A 15,519-nucleotide genomic window follows, 5' to 3' on the forward strand; every position below is an offset into this window, starting at 1 on the left:
AAGAATTTAAGTTCATTTACCTGGAGGTAGATATCCTGTCCCATATGGGTACTGGGACGAAGGTCACCAAGACTAACATTTTTGTAGGAAATTTCTCTTGCAACTTTGTTGAAAATCAACCCAGGAGATGTGTATAGATGTCTCTAGATCCCATGATTTTGCTTTAATTTACTTGTCTGTCATGACATCAATGCCACACTATTTAAATTGCTGTTGCTTTATAAGTATGATATCACCAAGTGCAAGCCCACAAACTTGTTCTTTGTCAAAGTTTTTATGGCTATCCTAAGTTATTTTAATTATTTTGTGAATTTGAGAATAAGGTTCATTCATACAGCCAACAGACACATGAAAAAATGCTCATCATCACTGGCCATCAGAGAAATGCAAATCAAAACCACAATGAGATACCCTCCAACACCAGTTAGAATGGCAATCATTAAAAAGTCAGGAAACAACAGGTGCTGGAGAGGATGTGGAGAAATAGGAACACTTCTACACTGTTGGTGAGATTGTAAACTAGTTCAACCATTATGGAAAACAGTATGGCGATTCCTCAAGGATCTAGAACTAGATGTACCATACGACCCAGCCATCCCATTACTGGGTATATACCCAAAGGATTATAAATCATGCTGCCATAAAGACACATGCACACGTATGTTTATTGTGGCACTATTCACAAGAGCAAAGACTTGGAATCAACCCAAATGTCCATCAGTGACAGACTAGATTAAGAAAATGTGGCACATATACACCGTGGAATACTATGCAGCCATAAAAAAGGATGAGTTTGTGTCCTTTGTAGGGACATGGATGCAGCTGGAAACCATCATTCTTAGCAAACTATCACAAGAACAGAAAACCAAACACCGCATGTTCTCACTCATAGGTGGGAACTGAACAATGAGATCACTTGGACTCAGGAAGGGGAACATCACACACCGGGGCCTATCATGGGGAGGGGGCAGGGGGGAGGGATGGCATTGGGAGTTATACCTGATGTAAATGATGAGTTGATGGGTGCTGACGAGTTGATGGGTGCAGCACACCAACATGGCACAAGTATCCATATGTAACAAACCTGGAGGTTATGCACATGTACCCTAGAACTTAAAGTAGAATAATAATAATAAATTAATTAATTTAAAAAAAAGAATAAGGTTATCAATTTCTCTGAAAATTCCTGTTGGAATTTTGAGAGTGCTGGTATTAAACTGATAGGTCAATTTGTGGAGAATTAGTATGTATGCAGTATTGAGTCTTTCCATTCATGAATATGGAATTATCTCAACTTATTCACACCTTATTACATCTCTCATTAATATTTTGTACTTTTCAGCTTATAGGCTTATTTGGTGAAATATATTCCCTTGTATTTTGTTTTTCTTGATCCTGTTATAAATCAAATTGGTTCCCCAATTTAATGCTAAATTGATTTTTGCTTATATCTCTGTGTGTGTGTGTGTGTGTGTGTGTGTGTCATATAAATAGGTTAAAGATAGGCCCTGTGTATTGATCTCTATGCTGTTAACTTCTTTACAGCTGGCTGGGTCTGTTAGCTCAAAAGCCCACAGACACTATGCAAAATTTCCCATATAAAATTGCTTTAAATATAGCCCAAATAAGCATAGTTTTAGTCATTTAGAGCTAGTCTGCTTTGCATACCATGCAAAACTGTACCCAAGATAGGCTAGCCATTCATCAAACACACCCTCAGTCTAAATAAGGCGCCAACTCACTGCTCCCTTTCTGGTTTCTCTAACCTAAGGATTTTCCATTGTGCTGCTGAACAACATCACACAGACACACGAGCTTCTGCTCCAATTCCCCTTTCCCCTGGGAGTTCCCTTACCCTCCTACCCTTGTGGGTGACAGCTTCATACCAGTCTGTTTGGACAGTGCTTTTACAAGTTGCATAAGAGGGTATTTTTCCATAGAAGGAGACCACCCAAACAAAGCTCATTGTGGGCAATTGTCACCTTGTCACCTGGACAGAAATGTTATATATAAATTGATGTTTATGTATCAATCTTGCATCCTGTGATCTTACTAAATTTAAATAGTTCAAGTAGTGTGTGTGTAAGTGTGTGCAGATGTGTTGTGCTTATTCCTTATGAATTTTTACATGAAGAACCATGTTATCTGTTATTAAAGACAGTTTTACTTCTTCCTTTCTAATCTGTGTACCTTTCATTTCTTTTTCTTGCCTCATTCAACTGTCTACAGACTTCAGTAAAATTTGCATAGTTAAGCTTGCTTTCTCTTTTTCAGTTTATTTTGTGGGACCCCACCCTCCGTGTTCATAGGTGCAAACTGGGGATGAACCACTACTGCAAGAGGGGTGAGCAGTGATGTATGAACTCTGGACTACTTGCTCACAGAGATTACTTATGGCCTCTTATTTTAAGTGGCTTGGGCTATATGATATCACATACTAGCGCATAAAGCAGAATCCATCATAAAATTAAATAGAACAATGATAAAATATATTTAGAAAACTCTAATTTTTAAATTAAAAAAAACATACCTTTAAATAACCCATGGAGCAAATAAGAAATAGCTGTGGCAATTACGAGCCAATAATCAAGAGCCAAATTACTCATTAGCAATAATTTGCAGAAGATTTTAGCAGGATTTGCAAAAAAGATACTCTGATGACCACTGGAATTCCTGATCCTTCTAACTTAAGGAGACAACAAAACGATTGTAAATGAAATCTAAGAGGTTGTTTTGGGTACATATCATTGTCTACTGTCATCCATAAGTTTTAATCATATCCTGTGGCATTATTACAGACTTTATTACTCACTGTATTTCAGCACTGTACACATTTTCAGGTCTTCTTTGTGTAAACTTTGTCATAATCTCATGTGATTTAATTATTCTTTTTGTTATTCTCATACCAATAAGAAGTTGAATTTAAAGAACTTAAGGACTATGATCATATTGACCTTTTACTAGGTCCATGCCAAATGTAAGAATATTTATATAAAGTGAAATAGAAGGCTGAGTTTACATGTTAAGACATATGAAGATTTTACTTTTTTTTTTTTTTTTTGGAGATGCGGTCTTGCTCTGTCGCTCAGGCTGGAGTGCAGTGGCACTTTCATAGATCAGTGCAGCTTCTCATTCTTGGGCTCCAGCATGACCCTCCCAAGTAGCTGGAATTACAGGCCTGTGCCACCCTGCCTGGCTAATCTTTTACTTTCTTTGGAGAAATCGGGTCTCACTATGTTCTCCAGGATGGTCTTGGACTCCTGTCCTCAAGCGATCCTCCCGCCTGGGCCTTCCAAAGTGCTAGGTTTAGAGGTGTGCGCCATCGTGCCTGATTTTATTTATTTATTTTAAAAGGGCAAGCTGCTGTCAAGTTGGAAGAAGAAAACTAATGAAAAGCAAATCAATCATGATGATGGAGATTGTCTTTGAACTTAAAAACAGCTTGCTCTAAAAGATTCTTATAAAAATGTTTATTATTTTTCACATTTCAATTACAATTATTTTCTATTTCACTTACAATTCTAACTTGTATAATTTAACTCTTCTGATTGTGTTTTCACTGAAGAAATGACTAAATTTTTTCCAAGGTAGCATCTTTAAGACCTTATTAACATTTTTATTTTCTTAAGCAAGTCACATAGATTTTCAAATTGGTACATTTGATGCTAGGAGAGTTTCTAATTATGATCTTTAACGTCAAATTTCATCAGTCTAGAATATAAATATATAAAATTTTCTGTAAAATATAAAATGTATTTAATTGTCATATATAACAATATTAGGTAAAAAGATTGCCATTGAAATGAGAATTATTTTTAATATAACAAAAGCCTATGCATTACTTTCAATTTTGAATTGAATCATTGATAAATATTTTTTATTTTTATAGTTTTCTAGTAATGTCATATTATACCAAATAGTAAAAATATTAATCTCATATCTTAAGGAAGTTGCATTTTCCCTAAATTTAATATAAGTATTTGTCATAGTAAAAGAAAAACAATTTAAAAAACTAAATGCTTTATTTACTGATTTATAAAACTGGAACAAGGTAGAAATAAGATGAGAAAATAGAATAGAGATTTTTTTTCAAAATATGTTGGAAATCTCTTACAGGGAAGAGCTTACAGTTAGGCGTTCTTTTACTTTCTAACATCTTTCTAGCATCTAATAATCACATAGAGTCACTTCTATGAGTTATAGTTCAAGTAGCTGCTCCCAAAACTTTCTAACATTAATCCAGCTAAGTGAATATATTCAGCATAAATGAGATTATTAATGTGAAAATATAGCAATACTTCTCAATAAAAAATGCAACTCCAAATCATTACATTGTCAGAAAGGAAAAATTGAAGAATTATTAAGAAACAATTCAAACTACATATCCTTTAAAAATGTTCTCTCAATTTAATTTGTATTGTATACCCATAGTATGAAACTCAAAAGTGATAGCTATCAGTTTAATAGCAGAGTGGATTAAAATACAACCTGTTTATGAAATTGCTGTGAAATTGAATTGAAGCATACGCAGAACTAAACAGATTGCTTGGAAACTATTGAAGTACAAATCTGTTCTTTTTTCAGACCTGCTTAAATCTAAGCTGACTTTAAGAAACTAGTTTCAGATATTTGATCTGCCATTTAAAGCAAATCACCTTGAATGTTGCAAGAGTGTTTAGGGAATATTTATGAAAGACCCTTGCCCATTGACAAAGCACAGAGTATTAAATTTTCATGCTAAATAGTAGCCTTAAAAATACTATTAAAGATAAACATATCAGATGAGTAGATTGCAAACATTTTCTCCCATTCTGTAGGTTGCCTGTTCACTCTGATGGTAGTTTCTTTTGCTGTGCAGAAGCTCCTTAGTTTAATGAGATCCCATTTGTCAATTTTGGCTTTTGCTGCCGTTGCTTTTGGTGTTTTAGACATGAAGTCTTTGCCCATGCCTATGTCCTGAATGGTACTACCTAGGTTTTCCTCTAGGGTTTTTATGGCATTAGGTCTAACATTTAAGTCTCTAATCCATCTTGAATTAATTTTCACATAAGGAGTAAGGAAAGGATCCAGTTTCAGCTTTCTACTTATGGCTAGCCAATTTTCCCAGCACCATTTATTAAATAGGGAATCCTTTCCCCATTTTCTGACAAAGGGCTAATATCCAGAACCTACAAAGAACTCAAACAAATTTACAAGAAAAAAACAAACAACCCCATCAAAAAGTGGGCAAAGGATATGAACAGACATTTCTCAAAAGAAGACATTCATACAGCCAACAGACACATGAAAAAATGCTCATCATCACTGGCCATCAGAGAAATGCAAATCAAAACCACAATGAGATACCATCTCACACCAGTTAGAATGGCAATCATTAAAAAGTCAGGAAACAACAGGTGCTGGAGAGGATGTGGAGAAATAGGAACACTTTTATACTGTTGGCGGGATTGTAAACTAGTTCAACCATTATGGAAAACAGTATGGCGATTCCTCAAGGATCTAGAACTAGATGTACCATATGACCCAGCCATCCCATTACTGGGTATATACCCAAAGGATTATAAATCATGCTGCCATAAAGACACATGCACACATATGTTTACTGCGGCACTATTCACAATAGCAAAGACTTGGAATCAACCCAAATGTCCATCAGTGACAGACTGGATTAAGAAAATGTGGCACATATACACCGTGGAATACTATGCAGCCATAAAAAAGGATGAGTTTGTGTCCTTTGTAGGGACATGGATGCAGCTGGAAACCATCATTCTTAGCAAACTATCACAAGAACAGAAAACCAAACACCGCATGTTCTCACTCATAGGTGGGAACTGAACAATGAGATCACTTGGACTCGGGAAGGGGAACATCACACACCGGGGCCTATCATGGGGAGGGGGCAGGGGGGAGGGATTGCATTGGGAGTTATACCTGATGTAAATGACGAGTTGATGGGTGCTGATGAGTTGATGGGTGCAGCACAGCAACATGGCACAAGTATCCATATGTAACAAACCTGCACATTATGCACATGTACCCTAGAACTTAAAGTATAATAATAATAATTTAAAAAAAGACAAAAAAAAGATAAACATATTTTGAAAGAAAATAAATGCCACTTTTTCAGTTGATAAATTTTTATGCTACTTTTTATTGCATGGAAACAGATTCAGTACATATTTAAAAGTATATAACCTTCATCTTCATCCTGATTTACTGGCGTATACTTCTATTTATACTTTTGTTTCACTTAATTCTTTCCCCTTTGCTCCACTCATTGTAGCTGAAATCACATGCCCTATTGTTTCAATTCCAGTTACTTATTTAAAGGATGCAATAAAGTTCAAATCTGTAAACACTGTGCTCACATTTGCAAAGAAAATACAGTATTTCTTATTTTAATTAATGCAATCATCCCAAAACATTGCTCTATCATGTTAATGTTATTATATTATTTTAATTTAACAATTTACAGTTTTATCATGTCTTTTATTTCAGGTTCCTTTTTGGATGATTCAGTGTGGTTTGGGTAAATACTTCACCTTGATCATCTCCGAGATAGTTTCTGAGTGTAGAGGTATAGAAACTCGTGACTATAAGAGAAAGAAGATTCATGACCTTATAGCGACATCTGTATCCTTGTACTTATAAAGATTCTGGCCTGAAACTGTTGTCAGTTCCTGAGGAATGATTGTTTCCGTAAATAGATGCTTACAAATGTTGGCACGTACGGAAAGGTCATTAAAGTCCCCGGGATACCTCCATCTTGGAGCATTCTGCAAGACCTCTGATGGCCCACCAAGAGGTTTGCTTTCTCTCAACAAAAGCACAAAAATTTCTGATTTCTACATATCCCTCCACTGCCTTCTGACAAAGCACTATTTTAACTCCATGACATGTTGGATATCATTTAGGTCCTGAGTTTTTCTATGGGCTGCAACGTACCTAATTTATGCTAAAAGATAAATGATAACAGTTCTAATAATATTCATTGGTTCTCACATTCCTGTCTTGATATTTCTGATATGTTCTTTGCCATTGACTCTTGTTCTTTCCCCTTGCCCTTGTAAGGTCAAGTGGATATGACTCCTGGCTCCCCACTCCAACACATAGCCCAATCTTTATTTTAGTTCTCTTTTCAATAATTTTCTTGGGAAAGAAGAGGACAAACTTCCAATTTCCTCTTTCTTTTACAAAGTGACTAAATCTTTTATTTTATTTCTTCAAGAGAGCAATAAACTCCACAACTCTGGTTTAATAATATGTATACAAAATATTATTTTTACTTTATGTAAAGCCTCCTCTAATCTGTGTCCGTCAGGCATGGCTCTGGATATGAAAGTTACAGAAATGATGGTAAATAGGAATTACCAAAGATAAAATGTATTAATACCCCCAAAATCTGCTGCTTCACTAAAAGAGAATTATTGTGATTCTATGTAATTCTCAAGATATTTAGAATCGAGACAAATTTTCTTTTCACTTCACTTCGATTTTCTTCTTCAGATCTAATTCATGAGTATCTGTCTCGCCCTATGACTGATCTATAATATCGAATGCTCCATTTGGCAATGGAGTCTCTGATCTTGATTTCTTACAGTCTAGGAGTTTTGAAAGCAGTTTTATTTAAACAAAATTGGCATGCACTAAACTATATGCTTTTAAAATCATAAAATTTAGCAAGGTTTGACATATGTATACAACATAAAATGATCAAATCAAGATAATTGTATTCATAGCTCCAGAAGTTTCTTTGTGTGTGTGTGTGTGTGTGTGTGTGTGTGTTCCTTTACAATTCCTCTCCTGTATCTCATATCACCCACTCCCTAGGCAACCACTGAATTACTTTCTGGTAGTATAGATTTGTTTGTATTATCTATAGTTTTATATAAAGAAATTTATATACTCTGCAGTCATTCGTGTTTGGCTTCTTTCTTTTTTAATTTTTATTTTAAGTTCAGGTGTACTTGTTCAAGATTGTTATATGAGCAAACTCATGTCACGAGTGTTTGTTGTACAGATTTTTTGTCACCCAGGTATTAAGCCTAGTACCCATGAGTTACTTTTCCTGATCCTCTCCCTCCCTCCACCTTCCACCCTCAGCTAGGTCCCAGTGTCTGTTTTTCCCCACCATGTGTCCTTATCATTTAGCTTCCACTTATAAGTGAGACATGAAGTGTTTGGTTTTCTGTTCTTGCATTAGTTTGCTAAGGATAATGGTCTCCAGCTCTATCCAGGTCATTGCAAGTGTCAATAGCTGATCCCTTCCTATTATAGGGTAGTCTTCCATTGTATGGATATACTATAATTCTTGGATACATATGCCTGTTGATAGAAATTTCATGTTTCCTCATTATTCAATTTTATTTTGCAATTACAAATAATGATATTATAAATATTTATATTTTGTGTCAAGGTATGCTTTTATTCTTTTTGGAAAATTATTGAGGAGCAGAATGGATACATTTTATGGTAGATGTATGTTTTACATTTTAAGAAACTAACTGTTTTCTAAAGTTGCTAAGCTATTCTACCTTCCCAACAGCATTGGATGAGGTTTCTATTTGATTTTCATTCTCACTGACATGTAGTGTGATAGTCTGTTTAATTGTAGCCATTCTAGTAGGTCTGTAGTGATATGTTTTTGTGGTCTCCATTTATGTTTTCTAATAAATTCTTAAGTTGAACCTTTATTTGTGTGGTTACTTGCAATCTGCACATGTTTTTGGGTGAATTTTCTGTTCAAACATTTTGTTCATTTTCTGAACAAACATTTTTTGTTCAAACATTTTGTTCCGGACACTTTATCCATTTTGTTTTTATATATATATTTTACATTGTCTATGTCAGTTTTCAACCTGTAGTAATTACATAATCTCATAGGACATATTGTCAGGATTGTGGAGGTTTGGAAGGTAATATTACTACTATCTAGAATATAGAGGCCAAATATGCTGCTAAGGATCCCATAAAGAAATAGGCTAAAATGTCAACAAGGCTGCTATTAAGAAACCTGTTTAGGAATGAGTCATTTATTACATATTTAGTATGCAAACATACCCTCCTAATCTGTGGTTTGTCTTTTAATTATCTTAACTGTAAAATTTGAAGCATGGAAGTAAGTTACCAGGTTTTTTATGCATCATGATTTTGACATTATTAAGAAATATTTGCCTAGCCACAGATCACAAAGATTTATTTCTACCTCTTCTCCTAGAAGTTTTATAGTTTTAGGTTTAATGTTTATTTACTTGATTTAACTTTTGTCTATGAGGCAGGATATGGAGCAAAGTTTAATTTTTTTGCATATAAATATCCATTGATTGAGATACTGTACTCTCTGAATTGAGTCACTTTTGCAGTTTTGTTAAGAATTAGTTGTCTAAATATGTGTGTAATCATTTCTGGATTCTCTATTCTTTTCCATTGTTCTATTATCAAGCTTTATGCAATGCCATACTCGCTAATGCCTACAGATTTCTAATAAATCTTGAAATCAAGTAGCAATTATCCTATATTTATGTTTTCAAAATTTATTTTGTCTACATATGTCTTATATGAAATTTAGAATCATCTTTTTATTTCTTGTCAATTTGTCAGTGGTAATAAAGAATACCTGACTCCATTTTTTTGATGTCTGACTGCTAACAGCTCTTAAGCCTCTCCTCTCACTCTTGCATTTGTGTCCAACATCAGAACAAGCTGATGAGAATGCCTGATGCTCCCTCCTTTGGCACTGTGGGAGAATCAAACTGAGCAGGCCCCTGAACCTCTGCAGAAACTCTCACCCTTGTCCCGCTGCCTAACCGCAATAAAAGCTCCAAGCCAATCTCTTTTTCTTACTCTTTCAAGCCTTTTTAGACCTGCTTCATTGTTTTTTATTTATTTAAACTTTCTATTTTTAATTATTATAGATCCATAATAGTTGTATCTATTTATGGGAGAGGCATCCTCTGCTCTCCCCAGACACCTCAATTAGATAAGTAGTAAACATTGTCATGCCATCTTGGCATGTGTGTTTGGCATTTTCAGTCTTGATAACCAAACCAAATTTTAGGTAGCAATCTCTCCTGTCATTATAGAGTGACCACAGGAATTGACACTATGATCAGGATATCTAGGCAATGATTACCACCTGGTAATAGGGCCACTGCTGGAGATCAGCATGGACTTTGAACTGCTGCCTGCTGGTTATCTTGTGCTTTGAGCTGTACTGCTTTGTGTTGTACTGTTGAATCCTTCCCAATCTCTGTTATAGATTTAGCTGACCTAAGTTGAAAGTTTCAATATTTGGCATTTAGGGACAAGGCCATGTGACTGTAACCCTCTTAAAGGGTTCTGCGTCATATTTCTTGGTCTAGACCTATCTATGTGTCTTAGAGTAAGTTTGTGACTGATGCTAGCTAAGAGGAAAGAATATTTATTTCCTGTGGCTGATTGATGTGTGTCTCAACACAAAAAGATAGTATGTGAAATGAGCCCATCAGCTGGCTGCTTATGAAAGAGTAACTATTAGATAGTATGAGCAGGTGAAAGAGAAAAAGAGAGAGGGGGAGCACATGGTGTCAGGGAGATAGAGAAACTAGAATAAAAAAAGTCTGAAACGGACATTCTCAATTTGATCCAATCAGAAATCTGAATTTTACTAAAAGAATGTAAGGTTTTGTTGTATCTCTTTTATATGCTTATTAGCTAAAGCTCATTTTTAAATTTTAATCTTTGCTAAACGGTTGGTTAACAATATACATATATTATACATATGTAATGTATCATGACATAGTGATATTGTATCTTGTAGGAAAGTTTAAACTTTCCCTCTAAAGGTTTAATAATTATGTTTGCTGAAAAAAATAACTGACAAGAGGCAGAATAACAGAATAAAGACTTACAAATTGATTAATGCACAAGCACACAGCAATTACACAAGTATGAATCTTCCAAGAAAGGTCAGATGGTTGCATCTGCATCTTAAATACTCTTTCCATAGGAGAAAGGAAAGTGGAGAAGGTAGGGAATTATAGAGAAACAGTAAATGAATTTTAGGGGAGATGAATATGCCCAAAGAGTAGACAATACTTTGAAACAAAATTCCTCTGGGTTCTGGGAGAGGTAGGAATAAGTTTTGAGAAGGCGAAGGACAGAACTGCACTGTAAACAATGTTTCCTTATTGTACAGATAAAGTCTGTAGGGTAACAACCCTCAGAAGACTGGATGAAAAGTCTGTTCATGTGGGCATGGTGATGACTTTTAGTGTCCTCTTTGGTGATTAACCTTCCCTGGGTAATGAGATTACAGACAGAAGATTGAATGCAATTGTGTTTCTTTTGCAATAACTTCCCTTTTGAGAATTTTTAATTATCAAAATATTATTGATGTTTGCAATGGTATGGAGTAAAAGTTACTTGGAAACAGTTTGATAGCTTCATACATTACTTTTAAAATTTGTTAAGTGAGACTAGAGCGGTGTTGAATTTCGGGCTAATTATTCCTCATTACTGAATCAAGACCTCACTTGGTTTCACTTCTACATGCCCCATGAACTATGTGGTGTTCCAATCTTACTCGACAGAACAGCCTCGATTCCAGGTTTTGTATGGACATCAGACACTTCCCTCTACCTCTTTCAGGTGGTTTACTCCTAATTCAGGCTGTTTTCTCACACACATACTCTGCTGAATGCTGGAGGGGATTCCTCTGAAGAGCTCTGTAGTTCTTTCGTGCATACCTCTCTGCTCTAGCGTACTGTAATCACTAGCCACACTGGTTTCCCTAATCATTCAAGTTTATTTCTTCAAGTCAGAGAGATCCTGCCAGGCTCAACTTGCATTCCTTTCTTTGACCTGCACCCTTGAAACTCTCAGAAGGCAGTGAGATGTAGTAATGGTGGGATTTACCTCATGTGTATTTTGTCTTTCAGGAATCACTGCCCTTCCCCACTTCACCCCCTTGTCAGGGGTCAATGCCCAGTCTCTTGGAAGCCATTGTTTCATATATTTTGCACAGTTTTTGTTTTTGTTTCAGAGGAAGATTAAGTCCCATATGCTCCACCTTTGCTGTAACTGGAAGTTTAGAGTTTAAGATTTTAGTTTTTTTTTCTCAGTATTTAATAGGTGTCATGGCTATTTTTGTGTGTCAACTTGCCTGGGCTATGAGGTGCCATAACGTTTGGTTAAATATTATTCTTGGTGTGTCTGTGAGCATGTTTCTGGATGAGATTAACCTTTGAATTTGGATACTGAGTTAAGCATATTGCTCTTGCCAGTGTGAGTTGGCCTCATCCAATCTGTTGGAGGCCTGAATAGAGCAAAAATCTGAGAAAGGAAAATTTGTTCTCTCTGTCTTTAAGCTGGGACGTTAATATTCATTGGCTTCAGACTTAAACTTGGACTAGAATTAGAACCATTGTCTCTCCTGGGTCTCTGTTTTGCTGCCTAAACGTCTTGAGAATTTCAGTCTCCATGACTGTATAAGCAAATTTCTTATTATCGACCTGTCTGTCTGTCTATGTCTCTCTCTCTCTCTCATTTACCTGTGCATCTCCTATTTGTTATCTATCATAGATAGGAGATACATAGATAGGAGATCTCCTTTGTATCTCCTATGTATCTCGTTTCTGTTCCATTTCTCAGAGAGAACTCTAACATAATAGACCAGTATTTTATGCACAAACCATAATATTGTGTGTGAATCCAGTCTAATTCTGGGAAATGATCTAGCATAAAGTACTCTGTCCGCCTGGATATCTACATGTTACCAACACTATTATTTCATGGAAGTTGGAGGAGCTTTTTACACAAATACTTTGCAATATTATTAATTTACCACCTATCATCCCCAAACTCACCCTTTTCGCCTGGTTTATGAAAAAGGTAATGGAGTCATTATTGTTTGCCTCTTCTAACTTGGATAGGGCTAAGCTTTGTCAGCAGAAGGCACCGAAAAAACATTGCAGTAGACATATGGCTATTGCTGCCTGGCTGTTCTATTCTTGCTCAGCAGACTTCTTCAGTGTCTGGCTCTTGATATGCAAGGGGGAGAGCAGCATTCTGTGGCCAATAGTTTTATTTATTTATTTTTTTTTAGTGTTATTTCCTATTGGAAGGATTTGTGGCTTCCAGCATGTTTGGAGTGTTATCATTGTAGAAAGCAATAGTGAGATACCTCTACATGGACAACTTTTTTTTTTTTTTTTTTTAACAGTTCTTGACTACCTCATCAAATATGCTTTTAAAAAAATATCAGATTGAGGGGTACATTTGTAGGTTTGTTTCATGGATATATTTTATAATGGTGAAGATTAGATTGGGCTCCTAGTGCACCCATCATCCACTAGTGAATATAGTACCCAATAGGTAATTTTTTTAAACCTTGGCCCCGCTTCCACTCTCCCCTTCCTTTGGAGTCCCCACTGTCTATTATTTTCATATTTATGTCCATGTGTACCCATTATTTAGCCCCACTTGTAAATAAGAACATGTGACATTTGATTTTCTGTTTCTGAGTTATTTCATACAAGATAATGGCCTCCAGCTTCATATATATGTGTATGTGTGTGTGTGTATATATATATGTGTGTGTATATATATATATCACATTTTCACTATCCAGTCAACTGTTGATGGACACTTAGTTGATTTCATGATTTTGCTATTGTGAATTGTCTTGTTATAAACGTGTAAGTGGAGGTGTATTTTTTTATGTAATGATTTATTTTCCTTTGGATACATACCCAGTAGTGGGATTGTTGGGTCAAATGGTAGTTCTATTTTTAGTTACATGAACAACTTTCATTGACGGTCTTGAGGATATTTCTGACAAAGTCCAAACGATAGATTTCCAGAGCATTTTACAGGTACAGAACTGCAGCAAATTTTTGTATTCAGTGATTCATGGCTGTGCCCCTCTCCAGTCAGTTCTGGAAGTCAGCTAGCCTTGGTGGTAGGGAGTTAAGACTTAATGCTCTATCTTAGTCCTGAAGGTAGTGCTGATTCCTTATATACATTATTCACTTCTAGAATTCTCTATACTTCGTATTCTCTATACTTCGTTCATATTTGTAGTTTTTTGTTATTCTAATTCCCTGTTAGAATTAATAATTCTTTATATTAAACTTGCCCTGCTTAAATTATCATGCAGTAGTTCACTCTTGTTTGGACCCAGATTGGTTGGTGCACACTTACGTAGTTGAATATTCCTAAAACCAGCTTGCTTGCTCTTCCCGTTTTATGATTTCGGTTCCAATTCCTCTCAGTTTTTGCCACTGCCTAAATGTCTAGTTCCTTTTGTGCCCCTATTAAAATTAGAAAAAAAAATGCAAAAATCTTAAAATGCCTTCTAAGTATGTATGTGCTGCTATCCCTACTACCTCCAGATTATTATCTCTTATCACAGTTATCCTCATTTACAAAGCTCCAGATACATTTGCCTTAGCCATTGAATGTGAATTTTTTTTTTTCTACACCTGCTGTTCATTATGTTTAGAGTGGTCTGCCTGAAGATGTGTACATGAGTGGCTCATGATCCTCAACAGATCTCAAATCAAATACCATCTCTTTAGGGGGTCTTTCCAAATCACTCTATTTAAAATAATCATACTTTCACTCTCAGTCATTCTTTATTATATTACTTATATGATTGTGTTAATAATAATTATTAGTCTCTGAAATTATATCCTTAATTTTTGTTATACATATATTAAAGATAATTATTTCCACCTCTCTCCCACCCACTAAAATATAAGCTACACAAGGAGAAATGAAAGAAACTTAATTTTATTGCTACATTTCTATCGTGTAGAACACGGACTAGTACATAGGTGCATAATAAGGAATTTTAAAATTGATCGATGGATAAATCTGATAATAATGTCTTCATTCCAAATCTCTGAAAACTCCAATCTAGACTGCCCCAATTTTGACAAAGTTTTGAGCTTTTATGCTCTCATAGATGGTAAAAATATCACGGCTTAATATATTTATTAAATAAGTTATTCATGGTTGAAATGTGATGTTTGATTTATAACACCTCTTATAATAAACATATGATGTCTAATTTATTTGGAAACTAAAGATAGCATGGTGGGTGAAGTAATATACAAAAATGAAAATCCTTATGGGCTTTTTTTGCTTCATGAAAAAAGTATCAAACATGTACAGAATAACCACTTGCTGAAAATATTTAACTATTTAATTAACAATTTTAGGTTACCACCAACTTTAATATTACATTAGCATTGTAGTTTATAAGTTATTGTTTTCATATCTGTTATTTTGTATGATACGAATTAAAATCCATGATTAAGTACAGGGGATCTACCCTTCCACCTCCCTAGGGTTTAGAATAAGCATAAATAGGTGGGTATGTAGGCCCTTCTTGCTCTTCCTGTGTAAAGATTAGGATAGGTAAATGTTTCAGAGGACTTTCTGTGCCTATGTCACAGTTATAGTACTCTCCAGAGGTCTCTGGCATATTGTAGTGTAAATGTTAATATTCATCTCTCTTTCTTAGTGATACTC

General features: G+C 35.2%; 1 long non-coding RNA gene across 2 annotated transcripts in view; it reads left to right on the forward strand.

Annotated features, from left to right (window-relative positions):
• Positions 1-442: 442 nt before the first annotated feature.
• LOC126940562 (uncharacterized) overlaps positions 443-15,519 on the forward strand; it is a 101,950-nt gene continuing 86,873 nt past the window's right edge. The window contains exon 1 of one of the 2 annotated variants that reach the window (XR_007720804.1): positions 443-892. This is a non-coding gene — a long non-coding RNA (uncharacterized LOC126940562). Of the gene's footprint in view, positions 893-4,809; positions 5,828-15,519 lie in introns of those variants that run through there. The other variant, XR_007720803.1, reaches the window with a different exon arrangement.

This window comes from Macaca thibetana, chromosome 17 (assembly GCF_024542745.1).
Source record: "Macaca thibetana thibetana isolate TM-01 chromosome 17, ASM2454274v1, whole genome shotgun sequence".
Classification (NCBI taxonomy): Eukaryota; Metazoa; Chordata; class Mammalia; order Primates; family Cercopithecidae; genus Macaca; species Macaca thibetana.